This window comes from Ochotona princeps, chromosome 15 (genome assembly GCF_030435755.1).
Source record: "Ochotona princeps isolate mOchPri1 chromosome 15, mOchPri1.hap1, whole genome shotgun sequence".
Lineage (NCBI taxonomy): Eukaryota > Metazoa > Chordata > Mammalia > Lagomorpha > Ochotonidae > Ochotona > Ochotona princeps.
This window is the reverse complement of record NC_080846.1, coordinates 48,755,555-48,771,642: the sequence shown is the minus strand read 5'-3', so window position 1 is coordinate 48,771,642 and position 16,088 is coordinate 48,755,555. Positions and strand designations below refer to the sequence as shown.

The 16,088-nt window shown below is 38.3% G+C and overlaps 1 protein-coding gene across 4 annotated transcripts in view; it reads left to right on the top strand.

Annotated features, from left to right (window-relative positions):
* ANKS1B (ankyrin repeat and sterile alpha motif domain containing 1B) overlaps positions 1 to 16,088 on the top strand; it is a 1,050,054-nt gene that overhangs the window by 261,714 nt on the left and 772,252 nt on the right. The window lies entirely within an intron of this gene.

Here is a 16,088-nt window from a genome sequence, read left to right as displayed (position 1 = left end):
ATAACACACATGTGCACATAAATGAAGACTTGAAAAAGCTCATGGAAAATGTGTTTCTTAATAAAGTATATGTGGATCTTGAAAATGATTTCACCTTAAAATTAACTTACTATCTTTAATGTGAGAATTAGAGAAAAAACATATATATACTTTTATATATATATATATATATATATATATATATATATAGAGAGAGAGAGAGAGAGAGAGAGAGAGAGAGAGAGAGAGAGAGAGAGAGAGAAAGAAGCTCCTATTTTGCCAAGGCAAAGTTAGAAAGAAGGAACTCAATCCAGGACTCATGTGTGTGTGTGTGTTTGTGTGTATGTATGTGTGTGTGGCAAGTACCCAACCATTACTGCTGCCTTCTAGGCCTGTGTTGTCAGTAGTTATGGTCATTTGTGAAAGGAGAAACTGGGAGCATTATACATGATATCATTTATTTGAAATGGTTCAGAAATGTTACATAACAATTACAAGAACCTTCATAACTTTTTTAAGATGTTCATATGTGATAAGATACCTATCTTAGTGTTTCAATACAGCATTGACTTAATTGTCTTGTCTCTAGGGAGACCAGCAGCAATGTTATTCATTGACCCTACAGATTATATGATTTTCCAAATCAGTTATTAGGCCAGTAACAGTAAAAGCTAATATACATCAAATGGCTTTATACCCATTGTATACTCTAGAAAATGTCTGCTTTTCATGTATCTGATTGTGTCTAAAATTCCTCTAGATTTCTTTTTTTTAAAGATTTATTTATTTTTTATTACAAAGTCAGATATACAGAGAGAAGGAGAGACAGAGAGGAAGATCTTCCGTCTGATGATTCACTCCCCAAGTGAGCCGCAACGGCCGGTGCTGCGCCGATCTGAAGCCGGGAACCTGGAACCTCTTCCGGGTCTCCCACGTGGGTGCAGGGTCCCAATGTATTGGGCTGTCCTCGACTGCTTTCCCAGGCCACAAGCAGGGAGCTGGATGGGAAGTGGAGCTGCCGGGATTAGAACCAGCGTCCCTATGGGATCCTGGTGCGTTCAAGGCGAAGACTTTAGCTGCTAGGCCATGCCGCCGGGCCCCTAGATATTTACTTTTAAAAAAATATTTCTTTTATTTGGAAGGTAGAAACAGAGACACAAAGACAGATACACACACACACACACACACACAGACACACACTCAGAGACAGAGAGGGGATGAGTATGAATCTCTCATTGCTGGTTCACGCCCTAAATGGCTTTAGTGGTTCAGGATGGACCAGACTCCACTCAAGTCTCCCACATGCATGACAGGGACCCAGGTACTTAGGCCATCTTTTGATGCCTTCCTGTGTACTTCAGCAGGGAGCTGCCTTGGAAATGAAGCAGGGTCAACAGGAACCAGAGTTCAAGTGGGATGCCAGTGTCTCTGGCTATGGTTAAAGTTGCTGTACCACAATGCCACAATGCCAACCCTTCCTCTAAACATTTTAGAAAACTGCCTTATCACTACTAGCCTCAATACTTGGGAAGATCAGATGAGTAAATATAAATCTATATGTTGAGGCCAGCATTGTGCTGCAGTGGGTAAAGCCACCACCTACGATGCTGGCTTCCCATATGGGCATTGATTTATATCCTGTCTATTCTACTTCCAGTCCAGTTCCCTGCTAATCACCTTGGAAAAAGAGTAAAAATGAGTCAAGTGTTTGAGCCTCTACCACCTATATGGGAGACATACATGAAACTCGTCACTCTTGCTTTGGCCTGACCCCCTGCTGTCCCCTGTGGCCATCTGGGGAGTGAATCAGCAGATGAAACATCTCTCTCTCTCCTCACCTCCCTCCCTCCTTCCCCCATACATTTCTCCCTCCCATTCTCCTTCCCTCCCTTCCTCCCTCCTTCCCTGCTCCTCTCTCTCTCTTTCTGTATCTTTCAAAACTAAATAAGCAAAACTTTAAAAATAATCATTGGGTATGAAAAAAATTGGAAAAGATCTCTTAATGGAAAAGAAACACAAATTCCACCTGAGCGTAATTTAAGAAAACTTTGTATTCTTTCTGTATGCCTGTTCTTAAGGAAGATTTCCAGTTAGTTACTAGATAGTCTTAAAATTTGACTCTGTCCACTACATTAAAGTCTGTGTCTTTGGGTTAATCGTTTAAGCTCTTGGGGCCATAATTTTCTCATCCTTGAAATTAAAATGATCCCTTACAAACCTTTCAACTCCAGATTAGTTATGGATTTCTGAAAAGGATTTAACTTGTTCTCTGTGTAATAAAATTTTTACATATTTTAGTAATACTCTGAAGAATAGTAATAAGTCAAAACATTATTCAAATAACAGCTCTGGGAATTGTGCAATTCAATATATAATCTTACTCTTCTGCTGAATTTCTGTGTGAAACTTTTTAGAAATCCAGTGTTTAAAATATTAAAAATGAAAAAAAAATTCATTCAGTAAGGTGGTCAATCAGTATGAGCACTGTGTAAAACAAACTTAAAAATACATGTTGAGAATTTTAAACAAGGCAGCTGCTGTGGCATAGGTTAAGTCTCTGCCTGCAGTGCTGGCATCCAAGTTGGGCTCTGGTTCATGTTCCGGCTGCTCCACTTCCCATACAGTTCCCTGCTTATGACCTGGGAAACAGTGGAGGCTTGCTCAAATCCTTGGGCCTTGTATCTACATGGGAGACATTGAAGAAGCTCCTGGCTTCTGACTTTGGCCAGCCCAGTTCTGAATGTTGCAGCCATTTGGGGAGTAAACCAGCAGATGGAAGATCTCTGTCTCTCTCTGTGTCTTTGCTTTCTTTGTAAAATATGCTTCCCAAATAACATAAATCTTTTAAAAAACATGTTAAACCAAATTTATTTCATGATGCATATAGCTTACAGAAATTTCATTAAAAGTTGTCCACATCCTATTTTTCAGACTTGACTATGTTTCCTTACTTGGAAAGGGTTTTTGTGTATATGATTAAGTTAAAGATCTTGAGATGATGGGACTATTTATATTATGCTATGGGCCAAATGTAGTTAGAGTTGCCTTTGTAAGTGAAAGAGTCAGCGAAGGAGATATGATCATGAAAGCAGAGATTAAAGCAGCCATTTATCAAGAGAGGAGCAACCTCTGGAGGCTGTAGAAAAAGAAAATGGATGATCTGCTAGAGCATCCAGTAGAAACCAGCCCTGCTGGCACCTTTGCTTTAACTGAGGGAGGCCCACTGTGGACTTGACTTGAAGAACTGTAAGGGAATGCATGTGTGTCATTCTAATCTCTTGTGGCTCTGGTCATTTGCAACACTAATGCACTGTGACAGACCTGAGTTTTTAAAAGACAGGGATTTCTGAAACAACTCCACCAAGATGTAGAAATGGATTTGGGGTATAGTAATGGGTAGAGGCTGGAAGAATTTTTTTTAAAAGATTTTATTATTATTACAAAGCCGGATATACAGAGAGAAGGAGAGACAGAGAGGAAGATCTTCCATCTGATGTTTCACTCCCCAAGTGAGCCGCAACGGGCCCGGTGCGCTGATCCGAAGCCGGGAACCAGGAACCTCTTCCGGGTCTCCCACGCGGGTGCAGGGTCCCAATGCATTGGGCCGTCCTCGACTGCTTTCCCAGGCCACAAGCAGGGAGCTGGATGGGAAGTGGAGCTGCCGGGATTAGAACGGGCGCCCATATGGGATCCCAGGGCTTTCAAGGCGAGGACTTTAGCCACTAGGCCATGCCGCTGAGCCCAAGGCTGGAAGAATTTTTGAGGAACCTGATAGTAAGAGCCTACGTGACATTGAACAGAAACGTGAATGCTCAGTATTCTACTACTAAGGACTAGGAAGAAGTGGTATGGCAGAGAAAGCCATATCACCTTAGCAAGTACCTACATTATCATGAAGAGGATATGTCTGAGAAACATAGATGTTAAAAGTACTACTGGTGGAACTCAGCAGAATGAGAATGATAGAAAAAGCTTGTTTCATCACAGAGAAGACCTGTCATCATAAATAGAATGTTGGTTGATACAGGAACCATTAAAGCGCTTCTGCCAAGTGCTCAGAAGTAAATGAGAAATGTAATTGAAAACTGAAGGAAAGGGAGATGCACAGTAGCAGAAAAATGAGACTCCTTTCTCCTGTCCTATGGAAAGCAGAACTAGCTTCATCCGAAATGATGAAGATGTGGCCTTGCTTCTGCTTACTGCCTTTCGTGACCTTTGAGGGAACATATAAACTGAGTGAAGAAATTTTAAATGAGAGAAACCAGAGTTTGATGATTAGGACATCTTCAACCTTATTTGTATCATAAAAGATGCTGAAATTTGGAGATTTACTATCAAAGTGTTTGGAGAAGACAAAGTCAAAAGCCGGACAACTGTGTGTGTGTGTGTGTGTGTGTGTGGCCCAATCAGAACTAAAAATCAAATTGTTCAAGCATGCAGAGAGTTGCCTGAGAAATTAGTCATGCAATTCCTGCACCTTCTCAGCCATTTCAGTGTGATGCAGAGTGGGATTTTTCAGCAACTCCCTGTAAAATAAATAGAAAAAAAGGGCACATTTTTAGGATGAAATACTTAGCAGAGTCCATGGCAGCTTCTACTGAAAGGAGCAGAGAGGATACCATAACAAGGCTGTTGGTTTACTGAAACTCTACAGGCTGGGAATCGATTTATGAAACTGTTCAGTTGTCGATGTATGGCAGTCTTTAGGAAAGAGGCAGGAAGCCTGAGAGGGTGGAGCCAGGAGTACAAAGGATTATCTCTATGCCTTAAAACCTAATGAAGTTTGCCCTGTGTTATTTCTAAAAAATTTTTTTCTGATGCTGGGTCGCTTTGAACCTTTCATTATTCTTTGAATGAAAATGTAATTGGTTTTTATGCTTGTCCTGACATTGTATTTTGGGAGCTGATGAAATTTTTTTTCAAATTAAACTCATTAATATCAAGTTTTATCTCATGGGTGGCCTATACTCTTAGTCTCACCCATTTCTAATTTATTTTGGAACTTTTGAATTGATGGCATCTTGTGTTTAGAATGGTGTTTGAATTGAGATCTATAGAGATGTTTCGATGGGGTGAGTGGATTTTACATATCAGTGTATATGAATATTTGGGAGCAAGAGGATGTACTGTGAGAGAATAATGCCCTTTGCCCCATATTCACATCCAAAAGTTAGGACCTTGTTAATGTTACCATATATGGCTAATGGGACTTTGCATAGGTGAGTAAATTAAGAATCTTGAGATGAAAGGAAAGTTTGGGATTATCCAGGTGGGCCTACCACAATAGAGGGGTCCTTGCATGAGTAACAGGGAAGGTGATGTGATGGGGAGTGCAGTGAGACATTTGAAGATGGAGGAAAGGATGTGGGCCAAGGAATGTAGGCAGCCTCTCCCTTAGAGCCTCCAGAAGTAACCAGTCTTCCAGACACTTTCACAGTAGCCCAGTAAAACTCTTCGGACCTCTAACTCCAGAGATTGTCAGAGAAAGTTTGTGTTTTAAGCTCCAGAGTCCATGGTGACTTCCTACAGTGCTGATAGGAAACCAAAACAATGGGTCGGAAGACATGCCATCTGTCATATACTCACTCATGGAGCAGATGCTGGTTTTCTGTATCCAGGCAGAAGGTGAGATTATTTAATGGAGGCCAGAGTACCAGGAATCAAAGAAATTTGACAGGATGCATTTCTACTCCTGAATAGAAGTAGGTCCTCAATAAAACTGCTAAATATACCTAGACTACAAAATACTAGACTCTCTACCATTGCTCATATGTCATGACCCACATAAAGAGCAGAATGCTGGAGTAGACTACAGCTGAAGGAATCTATTATTATAAAACACAGGATAGTGGGGAGGGGAAATGAGGGAGGAGAACAGGGAGGAAACCCCTTTTCTGCAAAACTGTAAAACACAAAATAAGAATTTTTTAAAAAGAGGAAATAAATATACATCTTTCCTATCAAGCATCCTTATGAGCTAAATTTTAAAAAAATCATTGTATACAGACATTTTTATTACTTTTAAAATAAAGTAAGTTTTGCCATTGGAAAGGCTCCATTTTGCATCTTTTTAGGAAGGTTTTATGATACTGAAAGTAACAATGAACAATGATGATAATGTTAACTATGTCATCTAGTATTTATTAAGTGCCCATCCAGTGGCAGATACAGTGATAAGCACTTTATATTCTTTATCTTACTTAAATTGCACCCAATCTTATAAATTATTCTCACTTCCCCTTGAGAAAATTGAGTTTGAAGAGGTTAGCTTGCTCAAATTTGCATTTATGTATTTGTGAGCCAAAACTCATATGAATAGTATATGAAATCAAATTTTTAAAAATCAGGGCAGAGTTTCTCATAGTAAAAATAAATCTGCTTACCGTGTACTGTTCAGTATTTTTCACCATGGCTTTTTATTGTTAAGGAGGTTATCAGTAATTATTGATGTCATTCTTGTCTAGCATTTAATATTTTACTTTAGATTTCTAGAGTGAGTGAACTGATAACTATTAATTATTTCTACTCAGTATTGAAAGAAATTGATGACTTGATAAGAATCTTAGTTTAGAAATCTTCCCATTTCTGTTTTTTTTTTTAAAAAAAATTTTCCCTTCCATTTATTGTCCAAATGCTTACTAACCATTAGTTGCATGCAGCTTATATAGAGCAATAAGCCTTTTGAACATATAACATACTTTCATGTCGTTTGTAATTTTTTGCCAGGTATTTTATGTGATGCAAAAACAATAATTATATGTGGTTTCTGCTCTGCAGAGCCTTGAAATTTGGTTCAAGTAATTGCCCTGCAGACAACCTAAGGGCTGTCTGATCTTGGGCAAGTGGGATTGTTCTGAAATTCCAACAATAGAAGCATAAATTTCTGCATAAATTTCTTAGTGTAATAGGCAAGTAAGTTTTTTTTCCTTCTGTTTGTGGCCTCTAGAAACAGCATCCAGTTTTGATAAAATTAGGTGTAAAATGGTATGTGTACTATAAGCCAATCTCATGTAATAAAGACCCTCAAATATCTGTTATTTGCATGAAAACTCTGAAAATATGTATAATTTACTACTAATTTTGAGTATTTCCTTTAAAAATCATTTATTTCTTCTCCTTGGTCACTGGGAACTACCATCCTGCTTTGCTTTCTGCTTCTGTGAATTCCACTACCATAGAAACCTCACATAGGTGGAAATGTACAGCATTTGTAATTTGTAATTGGCTTATTTCACTTAGTACATGTCTTCAAGACTTGCTTGTATTATTGCAGATGGTATAATATGAGTCCCTTTTAAGCTAGAATAACATTCTTTTATTTGTGTATACCATATTTTGCTTATTCATTCGTCTGTATGTGAACACTTAAGTTGCGTTCACCTTTTGTTATTGTGAACAGTCCTGGAGAAAACGAGTGTGTAAATGTTTCTTTCTGATCTTTTTTTTTTTTTCTGTATATACTGAGAAGTAAAATGGATGAATTTTGTGGTAATTCCAATTCTAATTTTTAGAAGAACCCTGTAGTATTTTCCATAGTAGTTATGTATTAGTTTAAATTTCCACAATACACGGCACAGAGTCTCCAAACTATGCGTATGTTTTTCAAGTGCTTATTTTCTGTTTCATTGTTACATGTTGTAGGTAGCAGCTGTCTTCCTGGGTGGAAGGTGACATCACCTGGTGGTTTGGAATTAGCATTTCTCTGATGACCCAGGAACCTTGCACCCATGTGGGAGACATGGAGGAAACTCCTAGCTCCTGGCTTCTGATTGGCTTAGCTCTGGCCATTGTGGCCATCAGGAGAGTGATCCAGTGGGTGGAGAATCTTTCTCTGTCTCTCCTGCTCTCTGTAAATCTGCCTTTCCAAAAAAAAATAAATAGATCTTAGAGAGAGATAACTGAGTTAAAAAAAAACAACAAAAAAAGGAAAACAAAAAATGTTGTTAGATGAATGTACATTTTATCATAGCTGAAAAAACTAACCTGCAAAGGGAGTGTAGTAGAGGGAATCTTTCTAATATAATTATGCTGATTTTCTTACCATATTAATATTTCTGAGTATTTCTACATTAAACCACTGTGTGTTCTTTCCAGATACTTAATAATAATACTTCTTTCATAGAAAATAATCCGTGAATATTGAAATGTCACATCCCCATGTAAATCTCAAATAATTATTTGTCTGAGTTAAACATGGCAAGAAAAATTAGGGTGGCCACAGAAGATTTTCTGCATGGGTGGAATACATACTGCTGGTTGTAAGTTTTTAGTGATATCAATTATATGCTAATTTTATGAGGACCCTGATTCACTAACATGTTATTTGAAAATTCTTTGCCATGTTTGTTTCTCTTTCTTCTGTCATTTTGAAGTTAGTATAATTGCCAAGGACTGGAACACCAGCTAGTTTCCAACTTCGGAGCATTTCCATAAGTCCTTTTAACCTGAAATAACCTGCATCTGGTTGAGCATCTCTTAAGCAATTCTTAAGAGATAGGCACTGAAGGGACATACAAAATCTGTGTGCAGATTAGCAGACTTAAGTGAGAAAATTATTATTTTTTCTCTTGAAGGTCTTTCTCAAGGAGAACTATTGTAAGTTGAAAGAGCAGTTTCTTGGATTGGATGCATTGTAATTGAAGCATATTTGATGTTGTTTACAATGTCTCTCATAAACACTGTTTTAGATGAAAAATGTGCAGAAATCAGTGAACTTATTTGTCACAAAATAATTATGGAGTAGCAGTGATGAATATTCCGGCTCACCTGTCTGTCCTAAAGCCTTACAGTTTCTCTCCCCACCTCTTATTCTCTTTCTCATTCTCTTTCCCTTTGTTTCTTCCTTTCCTTCATCAGTTCGTCACATATTCTAAGAAAAGATATTGTTTGTCTTTGTATTTTCATAAGTGTCTTCAGCAAAGATGTGAAACTGTGCTGGCTGACCAGGACCATTCTTTCTTGGGAAAAAAGATCTGTGATTGTGCCTCAAATGTCTGTTAACTGTTAATGCATCATCATTTCCTCTGGGAGGTGAATTAATAAAGGTTCCCAATTCTTTTAATGTCTCCAATAATTTTTATTGTAACTTATTCTGAGTTTAACTTTAGTTATAAACAGGGATTTTTTTTTCTCTTTACTAATTGCTTGAGCTATTCTTGCATTATCTTCTTTGCCTGATATTTCTTTGTTCGGCTGGTGAACATCTGCTACTTTAATTTTTCAATGTACTTTGGCTTCATAAAGTACAAAAAGATACATGGGGTTTTTGAAAAAATGCAAGTAGCCTGGCAAAAATAGAGATCTGTTTTAACCTTAGTGTTGCAGCTTCCTATGTATGTGACGTTTGTCAGTCACATAACCCATTACTTTACCATCTTCAGTAAGAGGGAACTTTTATCTTGTAAGAGGGATATATCTGAAATACACAGAATGATAAGAAGTCTCTCAATGAATGGTAATCTTCTTTTAAGTCTTTTTAGAAGTATATACAACTGTAAATGTTAGTAATCTAGTCCCTAGTATTCAATCTAGTCTTTAGGAATTAAATCATGTTCCATGAAGTTCTACCTTTACCAATCTGAGTTGAGAGTCCTCAGAAATAAATGATTTAGAATCTTAATTTCATCATTTATAAGTATGATAATATTACCTACTTTCTGGGGTGTAGTGAACAACAAAGGATACACTGTTTGTATTTAGTACTTTTACTATCTGTCATTCAATAAACACTCAATAAATATTAACTAGTACTATAAGTAGAGTACTTTCTAGAAATATTTGCTTTCTTATAAAGCAGAAATTTCCAAATTCTTTATATGTGCTAATCATTTATCATAAAGACACAATACAAAATGAATTGATTTAAACTTGGTTAATAAGACTGTAGTTATATAGCCTACAGACTCTACTATGAGACACTTAATTTTATAAACCTTTTATAAATATTTGCTACATGATGGCCTGTGACAAGAAATTCTATCCATAAAGGGTAAGATTTTCAGTTTCATGTGTTTTTTGGTCACAATGACTTGATTCTGCCATTGTAACACAAAGATGCTATAGACTACATGAAAATGAATGAACTTGACTATTTTAGTAGTCATGTTATGAAATGGTTTTAGTTGTGAAAATAAGTAAATAGTTATAAAAATAATTGGTGCCTGGATTTTTGTTGGAATGTTCTGGCATTAAGCCTATAGAATAAACAGGTTAGATCCCTGATGTTAAGTTTGGAGGTGAGAGACAGAAGGGGAAGAGAGGGAGTTGTGGAATGGTTTATAGTCCAGGCAAAGACTTTTGTTAGGGGAGAGAGCATGACTGACTGACTCCTGCTGGGTGGGAGATGGCCCAGGATCACTTCCATATGGCAGGGTGACCGCATGAGGGAAATGGCCATCCAGGGCATACAGCGCTGGGCTTTTATACATCTTAGGTGAAGGAATAGGAGAAGGCAGCAGCTGCTCAGTCTGCCCATGCCTGCGACTTGTGGCACAGGACACTCACTCATCTTGGCGGTGCTGACATATGCAGACAAGGTTAGGGGGTCAGTGTGTCAGCTTGTCTTCAGCAGGATGATAGAGTCACTTCTGCTCTCCAGATACTAACAATGAAAAGCACATCACTATGGTTCTATTTGGAAATATTTTCAGGTAATTTTTTTTTATCCTACACAGAAAAATGAAAGTTCAGAGAAAAGGTAAGACTCTGATGAACCAAAAAGTATTTTTTTTCATACGTAATAAGACTCCCAAGTGCCATTTTCCACTTCTAACCTCAGAGCGTAATTACACAGAGATCTGTTAGATGTTTAGCTTAACCACATTTCTCAGATATGGAAGTCAGACTAGCATTGGATTGAACCACTTTAGAAATTTAGAAATTAATTTCTCAATAAAATATGTGTCCCTTTTGATACCAGAGATGGGTGTTTCTTCCAATGTTAGTGCGCAACCATTTGGTGCACATTATAGTTTGTAAGACAAAACTCAAATGTTGATTCCTTTCTAAAGTCTTACTTAATCCTGTTCTGACAGTGGCACTCCCCTTTTCTGTGAAACCAATTTATGTTTGACATCTGCTGCTTTCTTTATTTTGTTACAGATAATTCTACGTATTGCTTACCTATTCTCTTATGCTGTCTATGTCTGAAAAACGTTTTGTGGCATCCAACAGGCTCTGCTTCATATCTGGTATGCACCAGGCCTTCCAGCTATGTTCATTGCATTCTCAGTTTTTTCCTCAGCGTCATTATTCAGAGAGAAGCTGAAAGCATGTAAAAAGCACACACTGGTTAATCTGAGTTCTGGCTTTTGCTTGATCACATCCCAACAACCTACTCTCCCTCTGAATCGGTAAAATGAGGGTATTTCTGATACTACGTTGCTTTCTGAGGTATAGAACTGATGGCAGCTGCCTTTTAATATTTTAGGCTTGCATAACAATAGAAAACATCCATCTTTATTATATTTAAAGAATATATTCAATTTCTCTTTTGCTTCATTCATTACTGTCATGTAAATGTGACAATAACCCATTAATAAGTAAATATCCTCAAAGTGAATTGAACAAGTAAAATCTCAATTGAGAATGTATTGTTGAAACTTTATGGTTTCTGCATCTGTCCACAAATATTTTATCTGTTCTTTTTGCAGTTTCCATAGCAGCAAAAACGAAGTTGCATATAATTTGAATGAACACCAAGCAGTCCTGTTTGTTCATATGGCCAAACTGAGATTTGTGTACACTTAACCTGATTTCAACATTTTGAAAGCAAATGAAAAACCTGTGAGGGAATTTATTAATTTAAAAAGTAGTATTTGTTGTATTTTCCTGTCACATTAGTGACAAACCTGCATGTTATATTTGAAGTAAGAAAGAAAAAGTGGTTAAAGCCACCACAAACCTTCTTTTTTCTAAGATTTGTTTATTTCAAGATCACAAGAGGGTAGGGAGATGGGAAAGAATAGGAGAGTGAGAGAATGGGAGAGAGAAATAGAGAGAGAGATCGTATATCCACTGTTCACTTCCCAAATGACTGCAACAGTGAGGGCTGAACCAGGTTGAAGCCAGGAACCAGGAGCTTTTCCTGAGTGTTGTTCATGGCTGCTGAGGCCCAGACACTTGGGCCATCCTCTGCTGCTTTCCTGGGCCTGTTAGCAGAAGACTGGATTGAAAATGGAGCCACTTTGCAGACAGCATATGGGATGCCAGCATTGCAGACAGCAGTTTTACTTACTATGTCACAATGCCAGCTCTTGGTTTTCTCCTTTATTCTGGGGTGTTAATGTGTCTAAGGACAGTAGTGCTCCCCGATAACCCTTCTGTGGGACCCAGGTTCTGCTCTAAGCTTTGTTTCCATTTGCCTTTTCCTCTTCATTATTCCTATTAGACCGCTGCTCCTGCTTCTTGCCAAATTCCAGGTAACCACAGCATGGATTTTTCTTCTCCACAGGGTGTGTCAGTCAACTTCTGTAGTCTTGTAGTTAGGAAATTTCTTGTGTTAGAAAACTGGATTGAGGTGTTTGAGGTGTAAAGAGTTGCAGGTGGTCTTGAAGGACTGAAAATGCAACTTTGGAAAGGACATGTAAGAACAGGTAAGGAGGGTGAAGGAAGAGTAGGTCGGTAATAGTGGCAGGGAAATAACAGGATAGATGGAGAGAGAAAGAAGAAAGGAAATTTAGAGAAAGAATGTGGACTGCAGTTGTAAACCTGGGGCACCAGTGATATATTGATTTTTCAAACATGCAGTGATGATGGGAATACAAGAAGGGAACTTGAGCAATTTGTCACTGTCACCTGAATACAGAGCAGAAATTACAGAATGTTATAGACCTTTGAAGTGCCATTTTTCATTATAACAAGTAAATGTGTAGCTACCCAAAATACATTTTAAAAATATTACTTCAGGGGCTCTTTTGTTTCACAATAGCTAAGTTTATAATTTACTCTTAAATTGTTTTCTGCTTTAGCAACACATGTTTATCTCAGCAACAGAAAATGTATATATTTCAATACTTGATGTTACCTTATTTTTTCCAGATCAGAGCATTTCATGTTGATGCTGGAAAAAATAGCTCACCAGAGAGTCAATATAAGAGTCTTAATAGGAAGAATTTAGGGGCCACATAATTGAAGATCCTTGTTGTCAAATTTCTTACACTCCTATGGGGGCTGCTGGAAGTGTGACAGACCAGAGCCCAGCTCTTGGGGTTTTCCAGAGAAAGGCCATTATGCTACCCCACTCTGGAAGCTGCTTCTCTGGAGGTCATCCACCATCATCTTCCCCTAAACCTCATCCTTTTGTTGTCCTCATTTGACTGGATTCCTTTTCCTCCTCTTAGTCTTGCTGTCAGTTAAGTAAAATCCCTTTCTCAACATCTTATATGAACAGCTGCTTTCTTCCCTTCACTCACCCCAGAAGCAGTCATATTTATTTGCCTCTATTTTAATCTACTTCGGCTGCATTGTTACCATGAAAATGGTGAGATTGGACACTGGTTATTTCGAAAATGGTTAAGTCAGTGTAAAGAGTCCTAAACCAAAATTTATACTACAACGGCTACTATCCTCACTACACCCTTTCTCATCATTCCTTGGTCACGTATGGTATTTGCTGTTTCCTTGCTATGTATCAGGGACTGTGTAAAGTAAGCTGTGAAAATTTTGCATTCTAGTAAGAGGAGACAAACAGCAATATATAAAGAAATGATGGCAGTAAGTGCTGTGTATTAACATTTTTAAAGGTGATGGGAACAAGTGATTGGGGACAGGAAATTGCTGGCAGATTAGACTGTGCGTTGAAGGAAGGACTCCTTGTGAAGGTGATGTTCTCAGCCATGGGAAGAGGCCCGTGTGAGGCAGAGACAAGTGAAGTGATGCTGGAGGACCCAGGTCCTGATTAGAATGACAGTGAAAAGGGTGGGACCGAAGAGGTACTCTGAGACTGCATTCTATTGGGTAGTTTAGAGCAAGATAAAGAATTTTTGGGCCCGGCAGCATGGCCTAGTGGCTAAAGTGTTCACCTTGGACGCCCCGGGATTCCATATGGGAGCCAGTTCTAATCCCGGCAGCTCCACTTCCCATCCAGCTCCCTGCTTGTGGCCTGGGAAAGCAGTCGAGGACGGCCCAATGCATTGGGACCCTGCACCCGCGTAGAAGACCCAGAAGAGGTTCCTGGTTCCCAGCTTCGGATCGGCACAGCATCAGCCGTTGCGATCACTTGGGGAGTGAATCATCGGATGGAAGATCTTCCTCTCTGTCTCTCCTCCTCTCTATATATCTGACTTTGTAATAAAAATGAATAAATCTTAAAAATAAAGACATAATTATCAGAAAGCTTTGGTTAGTTACATTTGGCTAAATCTCAGTACTTTGGGATGGAGCTATTTGTCTACTTTTTGGGAAACAACTGCAAAGCTGATGTTCATTGTTGTTAGTGTAGAAAATATTATGGTTTTTTTGGTACAAAAAAAGGTGGAAAATGAAAAATACATGGAAGAAAAGGCCACCCACAGATGTGCTGCCCAAAGAGAATGCTTTCTACCTCCCAACTGACCTGTCATCATGTTGTAAAAGCACTTTGGAATCCTACTTCTTATAAAACAAAACATATCCATATTTTTCTGCAGCATTTGGAAAGATTGTTTTGATGAGGTAATTATCAGGAAGTAATGAACAGATTACTCAAGAAGTCATCTTCAACGTGGAGTGCAAATATAGATACATGTCCTTCTGTTTCATCGAAATCATCGAGATTCATTTCATAGTAGACTAGAGAAGATTTCAGTCGATGCAACTTGTTTCCCCTTGAGGAAAAATTAATTCAGAGAATCAAAAGGAATATATTCACTGAATTATGAAATGCCTGGGAGTATTTCTGATGATTTGTTTTGGGAAGATAAATAATAAGAAATGTATGAAATGTGCCTGCAAGATAGGAACATGGTCACTGTAGAACATCTTTATGTATAAACATAAATAGGAGAATTCCACGAGCATGTGCTATGCATGTAGGAAAAAAGATCATTAGCCAATCATTGGACCATAGACGTAGGAATAGGTATCTGTAAATATAAGGAAATAGAAACTGTGGTGATCACTGCCTCCCGTAGCTCAGGTGTGGAGAGTGAATCTGAAGGTTAATCTCACTGAAGCAGAAGTAGATAACTAGCTTAGATGAAGATAGATGGTAAGGCTCCAGCGGCCTCCTGCCAGTTTAAAAAATGCCATTGCACATCATAGACGCTTGAGTTAATCAGAGGTCACATCCTTAGGGCATCTGTACTGTTGCTAATTCACTCCTTGGAGGCTCTTTCTCCTTTACTCTGCATAAATACATATTTGATATGTATTTATTCATTTGAAAGACAGAGATTGATTGATCAGTCCTGTCCACTGGCTCACTCTCCCAACACCCACAACTAACCATAGAAAGCATTCCTCAGATAATTCTTAAATGCCATAGTTGATGCCAAACAAATATTTCAGAATAAATGTTATACATTCTCTGTTTATACAGAAACAAGAATTTTGTTCATTTTTCTTGTCCAGTCACACTGACACTCTATGAGTTTAATTTATGAACATTTAAATACAGTATACATACTAAGAAATACACATAGTGTATAGATAATTTTTATTGTCCAGTCACATTTATAACCAAATTACGAGCAAAGCATTATGAGTATTCCAAGAATCCTCGCTATTTCTCCACTCCATTTATTTAATGTGTGAAATAAGGTTATCATGTCCTTTATATGGTATCATTCAGTGATTAGGGTTTAAAATTTTCTTACTTATTTGAGAAGCCAAAGGATAGTGAGGAAGAAAAAAGAGCTTATTCCTATGCACTAGTTGACTGTGCAAATGCCTGAGGTATCTGGGGCTGGCCCAGAGCTTGGCGCTCGATCCGGGTCTCCCACATAGATTGCAGAGACCCAAGCACTGGAGTCAGTGCTGCCTTCCAGATTGAGCTGTAGTAGGAAAGTAGAATTGGAAGTGGAACTGGAACCCAGGCACTGTGAAATAGAAACTGGGCATCCCTGGTGACTGCTGAAGGGATTCACCAAATCCCACCTCTGCTTTCCTTTCCTTTGCGCCTTCCTGAATGA